Genomic DNA, 13,395 nt, shown 5'->3' on the forward strand with positions numbered 1-13,395 from the left:
TCAGAATTTATTTACAACAGGATAGACTTTTCAGAATAGAAGGGTTATATATTGTCTTTGTAAACCACCTTACTGCAAAATGTTAACCAGTAATTGATAAAAGTCATTTAGTTTTCTTTAGAATGATAGAAAAATATATTTTCTGAGTAAAGGATTAACTCGTGGGCTGCGGGAGGAGGGTTGCAAAAACGGGCTCTTTTATGCTTCTGTTTGGCCAAATTAGTGACTGTTGCAAAATGACGTCATATGTAATCATAATTTTGAAAATGTTATTACACAACTGCGCATGATGTGATTTTGCCCAGCTTATCATATTTTATGGATCTAGTGTGGTTAGAAATTTTCCAGTTGGCGGGAAACTGACATGAGTGAGACTCACCCCTGCCAGCGCCTCAGTGAGGTGCCAGTTAGTCCAAGAAGCATCAGCTTGAGTATGACATGGTACCTTCTGTTGTTGTTTTCATCTACCCCTCTTTTTCCCTTCGTCAACTGTCGGCCTTGTGCTGATATTTTATTATTAAAAACTGTTTTTCTGAAAGGTTTAAGCCTTCCTTGTGTGTTTGCGCTATGGTAAATTGCTCAGAAAATTCATGAATATTGTTCACAGTAGCTACTGTTGCTTGTTTCTGGGCACAACCTATTGGGTGATGATGAGAGATGATAGAAAGCCTAATATTCTCTGTGATGCTGAACCCCCCGATGAACTTCGTGGTGAATTCTTAAAACTTCCGTTCATATGAGGCAGATCGCATGTTCCAAGAGATGACTCCAGTGAGGTAACTCGCACACCATGAGTAAAGGGATGTCTATTGGCATGAGAAAATTACAATGGTCTTATACTCCAGCAATATGATAGCATAGTTTTGTTAGTGTTGTGAAATGTCAATTAATATAATAACGTCGTCGGCGTACTTAATCACATTCTCCTGGAAGAACTTGTGATTACAACTGCCCCACCCATATATAACAATGTACAGCTCCCATTATCACAGGGTGTATTAGTCCTGTTCCAGGCCACCGCCCATCTCCTTCCCAAACACTCATGCCTACCCTTTTCCACCCACCTCAGTCTTTCTACCCACATCATTTTTTCACTCACTCTCTAAAGTAATGTTATCTGACTCACCTTCTTACTATCAACAAGCATTACTCCCTCGTCAAAAGCTGTAACTTGCAACTTTCTTGCCACCACCAGATATTATGCTCAAGGTGGGATAGACTTTGGGACTGGAGGAGATAAGAATAGTCTTTGCTTACCTCATTGGTACGAAATAGCAACTCCGTCAAGTGGTGGCACCGACTTAGCTGAGAAATCCCTTTACCCGGCTGCACAAAAATCCAACTCCCTTTCTATGCGGGTAAAGAATAATGATGGACTGCACACTGAGGGCGGTTTCAGCCTGTAGTCCACTGAGATTACGTTCCAGATGAGCCTAGGGTTGCAGATACAAGACTTACTACTACCACTACTACTACTACTATTGCTAACGTCGTCGGCGTACTTAATCACATTCTCCTGGAAGAACTTGTGATTACAACAACTGCCCCACCCATATATAACAATGTACAGCTCCCATTATCACAGGGTGTATTAGTCCTGTTCCAGGCCACCGCCCATCTCCTTCCCAAACACTCATGCCTACCCTTTTCCACCCACCTCAGTCTTTCTACCCACATCATTTTTTCACTCACTCTCTAAAGTAATGTTATCTGACTCACCTTCTTACTATCAACAAGCATTACTCCCTCGTCAAAAGCTGTAACTTGCAACTTTCTCACCACCAGCACCATCTGTCATGCAACGCTTATCTTCACAAGATGTACATATTTTATCCTGGCCTGGCAACCACCACCACCTTTACCTCTCCCATCCATTTCTCTCTGCACACCTCCCTCACCAACAATTTTCTCCCTTACCTACGACTTTCACCTACCAGTGTGTATTAGACAGCTATCCTCACAACATATAATTCCTTCAACATAGCCTATCCTCTCCCTTACTCCTCTTCACTCGTTGCTACTCTGATGTGGTGAATATAATAAAGATAACTGCCTCGACAACTGGCCGACCTACATTGTCCCATATTCACAGGGTATGCCTCCGTCGTCATACTTCAAAGTGCATTATCATCCCAGTCCTTCCTTACAGCTGGCCTTCATAAATATTTCCTTGTGTTGTGGCTCCAGGCTCCTGTGGAAGTGAACCCAGTGAACCGCTGGCAAAGGTTAACCTTTTATAGCCCTCAATTTTACTTTTCTGGGGGTACAAAGGGCGAAAAAAGAACTTTTTATATCTGGGCAGGTATGCCATCCGGATGCATTGGTGCACCGACATAAAGGTGTCCCTGCCCAGTACACCCACGCCTGAAAAACTTTAAGTAACATATCCTCGCTTAGTCATATTACCACAGATTGCTGCAACACCTTCCCCATCCCCCTCAAAATAATACTAATAAAAATAATCCTAAAGCTTCCATCACATAAAGCACTGAAGAACTCATTCCAAATTATTGTTTTACGTGGGGGGGTCATTCAGTTTTTCTAGGCTGATGACCTTGAGACCAGTGAATATCATTTATTTTATTTTATCTGTATAAAAATGGCTATATTCAGCCTTTGAGAGACTTGTCTAGCTGGAGGGGATAGGTATAGTTTTCATCAGGCTTGTCACTGTCTAAGAATTCTGTAAAAAAAAATCTTTGGGATCTGTACGAATTAAGAAAAATGACATTGTTAGGCTACTGCCGTTAAATCTCCTCGTTAGAATTGTTTTATTATACACCTGCTAATCACCCGTTTTCACTTAGCCTAGAGTAATTCTTAGGAGTCTGTCAGAACGGTGAAAATTGTGTGGGCAGGGCAATCAACATTTTCACGTTTTTAGGGGCCTTTTGTCCTCTGGATATCTTTTCTCGCCCTGGTTTTTTGCTTGATGCATGACATTTCATGTCATGGTCCAGTGGCTAGATTGTTTAACAAATGATCCATCATTTCTCAGTCGTTACCGCGATTTGTTTTTTCAAGGACAAACAAATGGAGAGTGCAATTTCATCCAATGTCTCCTGTTCCTTCTACAGAAACAAATGTTACTTAGAGGTGAAATTATAGTTCGTTATATCAGTTTTCTGCAAGACGAGCAAGGAATGGAGAGTGCAGAATCTCCAGAATCTTCCTACGTCTTTAACTCTTTATAAATAAATCCTGGTCTACCTGTAGCTCTGGAGGTGAGGCCACACTCCGCCAAGCTAAGTCATTCTATCTGCATGTTTGTTCATTATAGATACTCTGTGTAAGTGAGGGATTTTCCCGTGTCACAGTTGTTACTTTTATTGTCTGCTTTATCGGAACGTGATATTGGTGGCAGGTGGAGCTGGTCACCACCCTTACCTCTATGCAATGCTACTTTCAGTCGATTTGACACTAAGTCTGTGAAGTGCCAGCTTTAGTTGATCATGCACCGAGTGACATGCTAAAAGTTTTTTCGTACTACCCACATATCCACACGAACGAAAGCATACGATCTCTCTCTCTCTCTCTCTCTCTCTCTCTCTCTCTCTCTCTCTTAGGCAGGTCGTACGCCTTATCGTAACTTTTCAGTGTAAAAGCTTTTGGTTTGGCCTGTTCATTTGTAACCAAAGTGCTCTCCTCCACAAACAAGCTTATGATGTGCGCCCTGTCGTAATTAACATATGTTTTAACAGGAGGAACCGCAAATATGAGAAAATATGCACTTTCATTTCCTCCTGTGAATAACAAATGCACGTAATGTGGCTGATCCATTGTGCCAAGTGGATGAGATGGAGGGAAGGGATAAAGAGGATAGTCTCTCTGATGATGGTTTCTGTGTATCTAGAAACGTTGGAGATAATAAAGAATTGTAGTTCAGGCAGGTGTATCTCTCTTTCCCAACTCGTATAAATCAAAGTTAATTCTTTCATTGGTAGGTCATCTCCAGCAATTAATTCCACCTAACTCCATTCGGTTTGAGCCAGCTTAAACAGTTAGTACTGGCATTATTAAACTTACTGTGAGTACGATGGGTTTTCGCACGAGGACGAACAGACACCGGAAGATGATGCAATGTTTATTCCTTCTCCTTCTTGTAAGGGTAGAACTGACTAGTAACCAAGGAGACTCATCTGACGAAGATCAACCATTTTCATCTCAGTTATTTGTCAGGCGCAATCAGACTGGAGGGTGGACTTGACTTGTAACCACTGAGAATCATTCCTACCTCAAAACTATGACATCCTGAATGTTATGCAACCACCACGTGGTATTTAAGTTGTGAATGTGGCTTATTTGCCTCAGAGAACAACATACTAAATTTAACAGACTGGATCTTCTCTATTATTGCACTCCAATTAATGTTATAAAGTTTTATCCAGCTGAGAGTGAATATAATATCCTGAAAAAGATTAATACTTCTGCCATTAACTCTGTCCGAACTACTTGTCAGATCTGGTTTCGCAGGACGAACAAAAGATATTGAAATACAATATAAGAACCACTGATGTCTTGGAGGGGAATGTAAAATCAACCGATTCAGCCTGCACAATAGATGGAATGCATACAAGTCATTCTTAGGTCAAATCTCCCTGACAGGCAACGGTTACACTGTATTAGCACAGGCCAGAGACGTGACATCATACACCTCATTCCTTGTGATATTTCTGCTCTGAATGAACCTCTATACAATGTCCTCTCTCATTACACATTACTTGGTGATGAGAAGATAGGGGAACATACAGAGACCGAATTTTAAACCCACATAAGTATAAGACTACAAAGGACATTGTGTGTGTGTGTGTGTGTGTGTGTGTGTGTGTGTGTGTGTGTGTGTGTGTGTGTGTCTGTCTCTCTGTCTCTCTGTCTCTCTGTCTGTCTGTCTGTCTGTCTCTCTCTCTCTCTCTCTCTCTCTCTCTCTCTCTCTCTCTCTCTCTCTCTCTCTCTCTCTCTCATTTTCCACCTTAATTTATTTGCATTTCCCCCTTTCCAGCTATATTCTCATTTTTGCTCTTTCGTAATTGCCTCTCGAGTCCCTCCTAATCCTTTCACTTCTTTGTCGTATGTTTCATCTCTTTCTTGCCACCACCAGATATTATACTCAAGGTGGGATAGACTTTGGGACTGGAGGAGATAAGAATAGTCTTTGCTTACCCCTTTGGTACAGAAGAGTGACGCCGTCAAGTGGTGGCACCGACTTAGCTGAGAAATCCATTTACCCGACTGCACAAAAATCCAACTCCCTCTCTATGCCGGTAAAGAATAATGATGGACTGCACATTGAGGGCGGTTTCAGCCTGTAGTCCACTGAGATTACGTTCCAGGTGAGCCGAGGGTTGCAGCTACAAGATTTACTACTACCACTACTACTACTATTGCTACTTCTACTACTACTTAAAACACTGCTACTACTGTTGGTACTAAAAATACTATTCCTACGACGATTACTGCTACTTCAACATCTTCTCTATGTCGTGGTGGTAGTGCAGATACACCTTGACTGCCAGAGGTCTTCGCTTATCGGAATAAAACAGGTATTATAAAGAATGAAATGAATAAGTAAATCATAAGAGAGAAGGGATTAAGTCTTACCTTCCTACCCTTTTGCTTGCAAGCTTTGATCTCAGTTTACTTTATCTGTCCCCCCCTCTCTCTCTCTCTCTCTCTCTCTCTCTCTCTCTTTATAGATAGATAGATAGATAGGTAGATAGATAGACAAATATATACGTATGTGTTTCTGTGTACTTATGTATGTATGCATAGAATAAATAGCAAATTTCGCAGTCGTCGATAAAACAAACACCTATACAAAATCACAAAACTACCCATCAAATTTCCCCTGTCAAAAAAGCCAGCAAATATTAACAAAAAATTACGATAACATCCAACAAAATGTATGAACCACCATATTTTAAAAATGCCAAAGAAGTAAAAATCTTGAGCAAATAAATCCATAAAAACTCACCTAGCTTTGAAACAACTGGGGGCAAACGCAAAGTAATTAACGCTTCCATGTTTAATGAGGCTGTTTTCCTTTTTTTTTCTTTTTTTTCATAATATTTTTAATAGTCAGAGAGGTGAGGTCAGAGAGTTCGTCGTGTGTGTGTGTGTGTGTGTGTGTGTGTGTGTGTGTGTGTGTGTGTGTGTGTGAGAGAGAGAGAGAGAGAGAGAGAGAGAGAGAGAGAGAGAGAGAGAGAGAGAGAGAGAGAGAATGTTCCCTCGATACACATACAACAGACTTTATTCTTCCAAATACTGATACTGATAGCAAAAAGAAACATGTATGAGGTTAACTCCTTAAGGCTGATGATTTTATTCAACTTGCGAATGGTTTCTCTAACTGGGAAATATCAGATATTGCCTTCACTTTTCCGTAAAAGTGAGTTTCTTTTCTAAGATGAATTACACCGCTGACCACTGGAAAGAACTGGCAAGAAAGACGCCCTGTTTCTGAAGTGGTTAAGAACGCCTGTGGCTGGAGTGAGAGTAGATCAACTGTTTTATGTTCCTTTCGGATTTGTACGAGTATTGTTCTGACAGTAACAGAAACGTATTTTCACGATCAGCTACTAAAGGTAAATTGTTCTTTAAGGCCTGACTATAAATGTATATATACTATATCTTAAAGCCGAGAGAGAGAGAGGTAAAAAGATTAGTAAGAGAGAGTAAGAAGAGAGTGGATGAGGAATTTGGAAGAAATTTGAGTGTAAAGTGGAGGGACTGTAAGAAAATGTTCTGGAAAGAGGTGAAGAGAGTAAGACAGGGTGGAAGTAAAGTTAGCAGGGGAGTGAAAGATAAAAATGGTAGATTACTAGTGGAAAAGGGAGAAAAAGTGAGCAGATGGAGAGAACACTTTAAGGAATTGTTGAACATAGAGGATGGAAGTGATGCAAGTATAAGTGGCTGGGGAATGGCTGGGAGAAGGAGGGAGGTGAGAAGTCAGGAAGAAATCAGTAGGATAGAAGTTGTGGAAGTAATGAAGAAAGTTAAATTGGGGAAAGCCCCAGGAATTGACGGAGTGTGTGGTGAAATGTTAAAGCATTGGGGAGAGATAGTAGTAGAATGGATGTGGAAGATGTGCAGATTGGCCTGGGAGGAAGGTAGAGTTCAGGAGGATTGGAAGTCAGGTATAATTATTCCCTTGTACAAAGGAAAAGGGGATAAAGAAGTGTGTGGTAATCATAGGGGCATTTGTCTTCTTAGTATAATAGGAAAAGTGTATGGTACGATACTTATTGACAGAGTTAGGGAAATAACAGAGGAATTAGTTGGAGAAGAACAGGGAGGCTTTAGGAAGGGAAGAGGTTGTGTAGATCAGATATTCATTCTTAGATCTTTAGTGGAAAAGTCTCTAGAGAAGGGAAAGAAGTTGTATGCGGCTTTCATGGATTTGGAGAAAGCATATGACAGGGTGGATAGACAAGGATTGTGGAAAGTATTAAGAATATAAATTATGGAGTAGATGGGAAGTTGTTGAATGCTGTGAAGAGTATGTATGATGGTGCTAAGGCTGCAGTGCGTGTGAATCGTGAACTTAGTGAATTTTTCTCTTTGAAGGTTGGGTTGAAACAGGAATGTGTCATGTCTCCATGGTTCTTCAATCTGTACATGGATGGGGTAATGATAGAGGTAAAGGTAGGGTAGTGGATGTTGGAGTGGCCCTGGTGAGAGAGGGTAGTGTTTGGAAACTCCCTGTACTGTTGTTTGCAGATGATACTGTGTTGTTTGGTGAAGACGAAGGGGAGCTGCAAGGCTTGGTGGATGAGTCTGGGAGAGTGTGCAAGAAACGGAATCTAAAGGTGAATGTACTGAAAAGTAAAGTGATGGTCTTTGAGAGAGGTGAAGTCAGTGAATGTACAGCGAGGTTGGATGGTGAGGAATTGGAAAAATGTGAGTACGTTTAAGTACTTGGGTAGTGTGATGAGTAAGGATGGAGATTTGGAGGGCGAAGTGCTTGAAAGGGTACAGCAAGGAAGAAAGGTTGCTGGTTCCTTGAAAGCAGTGATAAGAAACAGGGAAGTGAGCATGGAAGTGAAAAAGTTACTACATGACAGTATTGTTATACCAACTCTAACGTATGGAAGTGAAGCTTGGACGTTGTTGGAAGAGCACAAGTCAAGAGTGAGAGCAGTGGAAATGAGTTATTTAAGAGGAGCCTGTGGAGTCACATGGAGAGACAGGCTGACAAATGAGGATATAAAGGAGCGTTGTGGTGTGGATGTGGATGTGATAGGAAGCGTTATGAGGAATACACTGAGGTGGTTTGGCCATGTGGAGAGGATGGAGGGTGAAAGACTGACGAAGAGAGTGTATGTGAGTGAGGTTGAGGGGGGGAAAGGAAGGGGGAGGCCGAGGATGAGATGGAGGGATGGAGTGGAGATGTATATGAGAGAGGGGGGTGTGAGTTGGGAGCAGGGCAGTGAAATGGCGGGGGACAGCGCGACGTGGAGGCGATTTGTTTGTTACCACCTCGAACGGGATTGAGTCGTCTGGCAATAGATAGATAGATAGATAGACTTAAAGCCGCGACACTAGAAATGATCTCTTCTTTCAGATGTGACTCTAAAGCTGAAGTCTATTATAAGTTCCGAGTCCAAAGGTAACTATTATTCACTGTTCTGACGTTAAAGGTAAACTATTTTTTAAAGTTCCGATACAAATGGTAAACTATTTTTCACTACCTGGCACTCTAGGTAAACTACTCATGGTCTGACACTAAAAGTACACCATTCTTTGTGATCTGACACTAAACGTAAACTACATTTCATGGTCTGACATTAAAGGTAGACAGTTGTTTACGATCTGGCACTGAAGGTGAATTATTCTTCGCCATCTGACACTCAAGGCACACTAATCTTCAAGTTCTTGCTCCAGTGGTAAGCTCTTCAGGAAATGGTGTTCCCCAGTTTATTTTCAGGTATTGCTAGTTGCTATTTTGTATGTTATGGCTACTAGTTAGATTAAACGCTCTCAGTTCAATGACGTACCACGTGAAGGGTGATTCACCATTTCGTCCCTCCCCCCCCATAAAAAATGTCCGTTATCTCCGTGTTTGTTTGTTTGTCTCTTTGTTTGTCTCTGTCTGTTAGCAGGATTACTCAACAAGTTATGAACGAATTTTGAAGAAATTTGGGGGAAAGGACGGCGAATGGCAAAGGAAGAAAATATTAAATTTTGAATCGGGTCCAGATCAGGATCCGGAGTATCCCGCACAATATCTTCAAAAGTTCTCGAAGAATTTCAATGAAATCTCTTGGAAAGGTGGGCCAAGGACCATGAAAGAATTGGTTAAATTTGGGAGCAGATCCGGATCCACGAATCAGGATCCGGGATTCCTCAAATAGTTATGAACGGATTTTGATGAAATTTTGTCGAAGGGTGGGCTATGGGTCAGGGAACAGACGATTAAATTTGGGGGCGGATCCGAAGTATCCCGCACAATATCTCTAAAAGTTCTCAATGAACTTCAATAAAATTTTGAGAAAAGGTGGGCGATGAACTAAGAAAGAATTGACTGAATTTTGGAGCGGATCAATATCCAGATCCTACATCCATGGTTCTGGATCCGGGATTACTCAAAAAGTTATCAGTGAAATTTATTGGAAATTTTGTGGAAGGGTGGGCCTTGGGCAAAGGAAGAAATAATTAAATTATGGGGCTGATCTAGATCTGGAACCGGCTAATCCCGCACAATATCACCAAAAGTTCTCAATGAATTTGAATGAAATTTTGTGGAAAGTTGGGCCACGGACTAAGAAAGAATTTATTAAATTTGGAGGCAGATCAGGATGCGGATCCATTTTTATGGCAATGGCATTGATGGTGGTATGAAGTCTCTGAGTGCTTTCTAGTTAATGAATGGATTTAAACGAAACTCAGTACATATAAACTTCACTCTGTCAGTCATATACGACGTTTTAAAATTCGCTAGCTTCTGAATTTAAAAAAATATCCACGAAACGAAATGCTGTTCTTCCACAAGTATGGTGCTGAGTGGGCATCAGTCGGTGAACTGCACTGGCCCAGTGATCATCTCAGTCATCAGTCAGTCAGCCACATTGATCCAGTGATCATGCTGTATCAGACCGTGTATTTTTAATCCCCCTCAAGAAAGTTGTGCTAGGTGGTGGTAACCATCGTCCACTCACTTGATGCTGTGCGTCCTACTTTTTCCTTTGCCTTTATAATTCTATTTCTGTGTCTGTCTATCTCTCTTCCTATTTCTACCAGCTTTCATATCACTTTTTATCACTCTTCTTTCCTTTTCAGGTGGTTTTACATTAAGTGACAAGCCTAATGGTTCCCTGAAAGTCAGGAAGCCATTTACGCTGGGTGGTAACCATATAACCATCCCTTATGAGTTCCGTACGTATCAAAACGTGGGTTGGCCAATGGTTAGTGTCCCTCCCAGTAAAACAACAAATTCAGAGACAGACTGCCAGCCCGTACGAGATTATGTCGTCTGACTGTAGATAGACAGACTTTTCCCTTGAACTGTGGTTACTTTCTTGAGTGAAGAGGATAAAAAAAAAGGCACACTTCAATGCCAGAACAAACAAACAAAAAACATTATTAGGGAGAATACATCAATCTCACTAAGTACATGCCTAAAACAAGGCTAGTCTGGAGCACCGAATTCAAAAATGCTTAAACGCTGAAGGAGAGAGCTCTCAAACCTTGAATTGAATCTGAAGAAATTGCAGTAAAGTGAAGAAAGTATGTACCAGTTTTAGTGTGCATCAGTTCATTAAAATGAAAATATTGAAACTGTTCTTCGGGTCTCAGTATGGTGAATCTACATGTAACAGTACTTTATGAATGTCCTCATCAGATGATTTTGTTTGGATTTGACGAAACCTTTTCTATGAAGGGGTTAACCCGCCGCTTGCCAGTGCCGTTTTAAAACGGTCTGACATTATGCCTCGGCCAGTGCCAGTGCTGTTTTAAAATGGTCTAAAATTAAAATCTTCACTGTGACCGCATTTTTCAAGATTTGCGGGTAAAAATTGGCAGGCATGTAAGGTAATTGTTCCTCTACCATCCCCCAGGCTGTCAAGGCCATACACTCACTCGCTCCACCCCTCACACTCGCACTGCCTCACTCTGCCTGTATGCCTCACCCAGTGCTGTACATAGTGAAGGCATTTTGTAAATATTTTCATGTAAACGTAAGTTGTAAATATTTTCTTGTAAGTGTAAGGACTATATAGTGAAGTCAAGTTGTAAATACCTTCTTGTGTTTGCCAGGACTGTACGTAATGAAGTCAGGTTGTACCTATCTTCAAGTGTAAGAAAATGCATTCACAGTGAGAAAGACACGCAAATTATGATAGATGCTGAAGTATAAGTGATCAGAAAAGTGTAGTGAACATTGCTATACCTTCCCAGCATAAATACCTAAGTATATCTTACACAGAAAATGGCTTTCTCTCACGTTCGTGGTGAGCGTGAGTGAACGGCTATACCTGTACACGAGTATGCAGGACTCAATAAAACTGATTTCCGACCCTCGGTGAGCATTTTAACTGCGAAATTCGTTGTTTCCTCATCAAAATCTATCATTTTAGCCAAAAAAAAAAAAAAAAAAAGGTTGAAAAATGGCCAGCACTGGGGTGACCCAGAGGGCTAAAAATAGCCGGCATGTGGCGGGTTAATAAAGGCAAGATGTGACTCCTCAGATCAAAAGGTCATTCTTAGACTATATAAAATAACGTGCAGGTATAAAGAATGATAAAAGAATGTGCTCCTGGAATGAAGGGGAAGAATACAATTAAAGGAGGCAGCAATGTACAAGTAGCAAAATATATAGCTCTGAAGAGATCATAGGGAGCCTGTTTAACCGATGAAAGTACGAAAATAAGTAATACATTTCCCTTGTTTCTATTCATGATATCACCTAGTCAGTATTATCCTTCTCTGATATATCTAATTGTTTATAAACTTATTTGAATAAAGTGGAGAGCTCTCGTTTTTCCAAGAGTACATTTAAACAATTTCTTCAGCGGCTACAACACTCCAGAATAGCCTTTTCCTGTATATCATTTTTTCCATTCTTTCCCATCAATTGTCTACACTTCCACTCTTCTCGCGTTCCCTCTGTTTCATTCCTTCTCCCCTCCATCCCTAATCTCCAAAACCAAGGCATAACTGTTCTTCCCCACATCCCCTCTCTGTTTTTCCTCCACCATTCTCGTTCTGTGTAATCCTTCTCCTTTGTTTTCTCTCCCAGACATCGCTCTCACTTTCTGTTATGTCTTTCTCGCAAACCCCTCCTTTCAGGTTCATTTCCTGGACTGTCCTAAAAGGCAGATATGGGTCCGTTTTTTTGTGAAGCGGTATAAGTCACTAAATATATTAACTACCAGAACGCCACATTTTTTTATATTGTGGCACCGATATAGCCATGTTGCTCCACTGCCTGGATATACAAACGTCTCTTACCTCCCTCATTATTCACTGAAAAGAGGACGGTGCACAGCAGGACACCTTCAAACTGTAATCCACCCAATTCACATTTCAGGTGAGCCTGGGGCGACGAGTACAACTACTACTAATAAAGTACTACGTCCTTGCTATGAAGTACTTTTCATTGTGTTCTTGCTATATTCAGAATTTATTTACAACAGGATAGACTTTTCAGAATAGAAGGGTTATATATTGTCTTTGTAAACCACCTTAATGCAAAATGTTAACCAGTAATTGATAAAAGTCATTTAGTTTTCTTTAGAATGATAGAAAAATATATTTTCTGAGTAAAGGATTAACTCGTGGGCTGCGGGAGGAGGGTTGCAAAAACGGGCTCTTTTATGCTTCTGCTTGGCCAAATTAGTGACTGTTGCAAAATGACGTCATATGTAATCATAATTTTGAAAATGTTATTACACAACTGCGCATGATGTGATTTTGCCCAGCTTATCATATTTTATGGATCTAGTGTGGTTAGAAATTTTCCAGTTGGCGGGAAACTGACATAAGTGGGACTCACCCCTGCCAGCGCCTCAGTGAGGTGCCAGTTAGTCCAAGAAGCATCAACTTGAGTATGACATGGTACCCTCTGTTATTGTTTTCATCTACCCCTCTTTTTCCCTTCGTCAACTGTCGGCCTTGTGCTGATATTTTATTATTAAAAACTGTTTTTCTGAAAGGTTTAAGCCTTCCTTGTGTGTTTGCGCTATGGTAAATTGCTCAGAAAATTCATGAATATTGTTCACAGTAGCTACTGTTGCCTTGTTTCTGGGCACAACCTATTGGGTGATGATGAGAGATGATAGAAAGCCTAATATTCTCTGTGATGCTGAACCCCCCGATGAACTTCGTGGTGAATTCTTAAAACTTCCGTTCATATGAGGCAGATCGCATGTTCCAAGAGATGACTCCAGTGAGGTAACT

This window comes from Coenobita brevimanus, chromosome 80, assembly GCF_032717465.1.
Source record: "Coenobita brevimanus isolate Jiangsu-jjx chromosome 80, ASM3271746v2, whole genome shotgun sequence".
Classification (NCBI taxonomy): domain Eukaryota; kingdom Metazoa; phylum Arthropoda; class Malacostraca; order Decapoda; family Coenobitidae; genus Coenobita; species Coenobita brevimanus.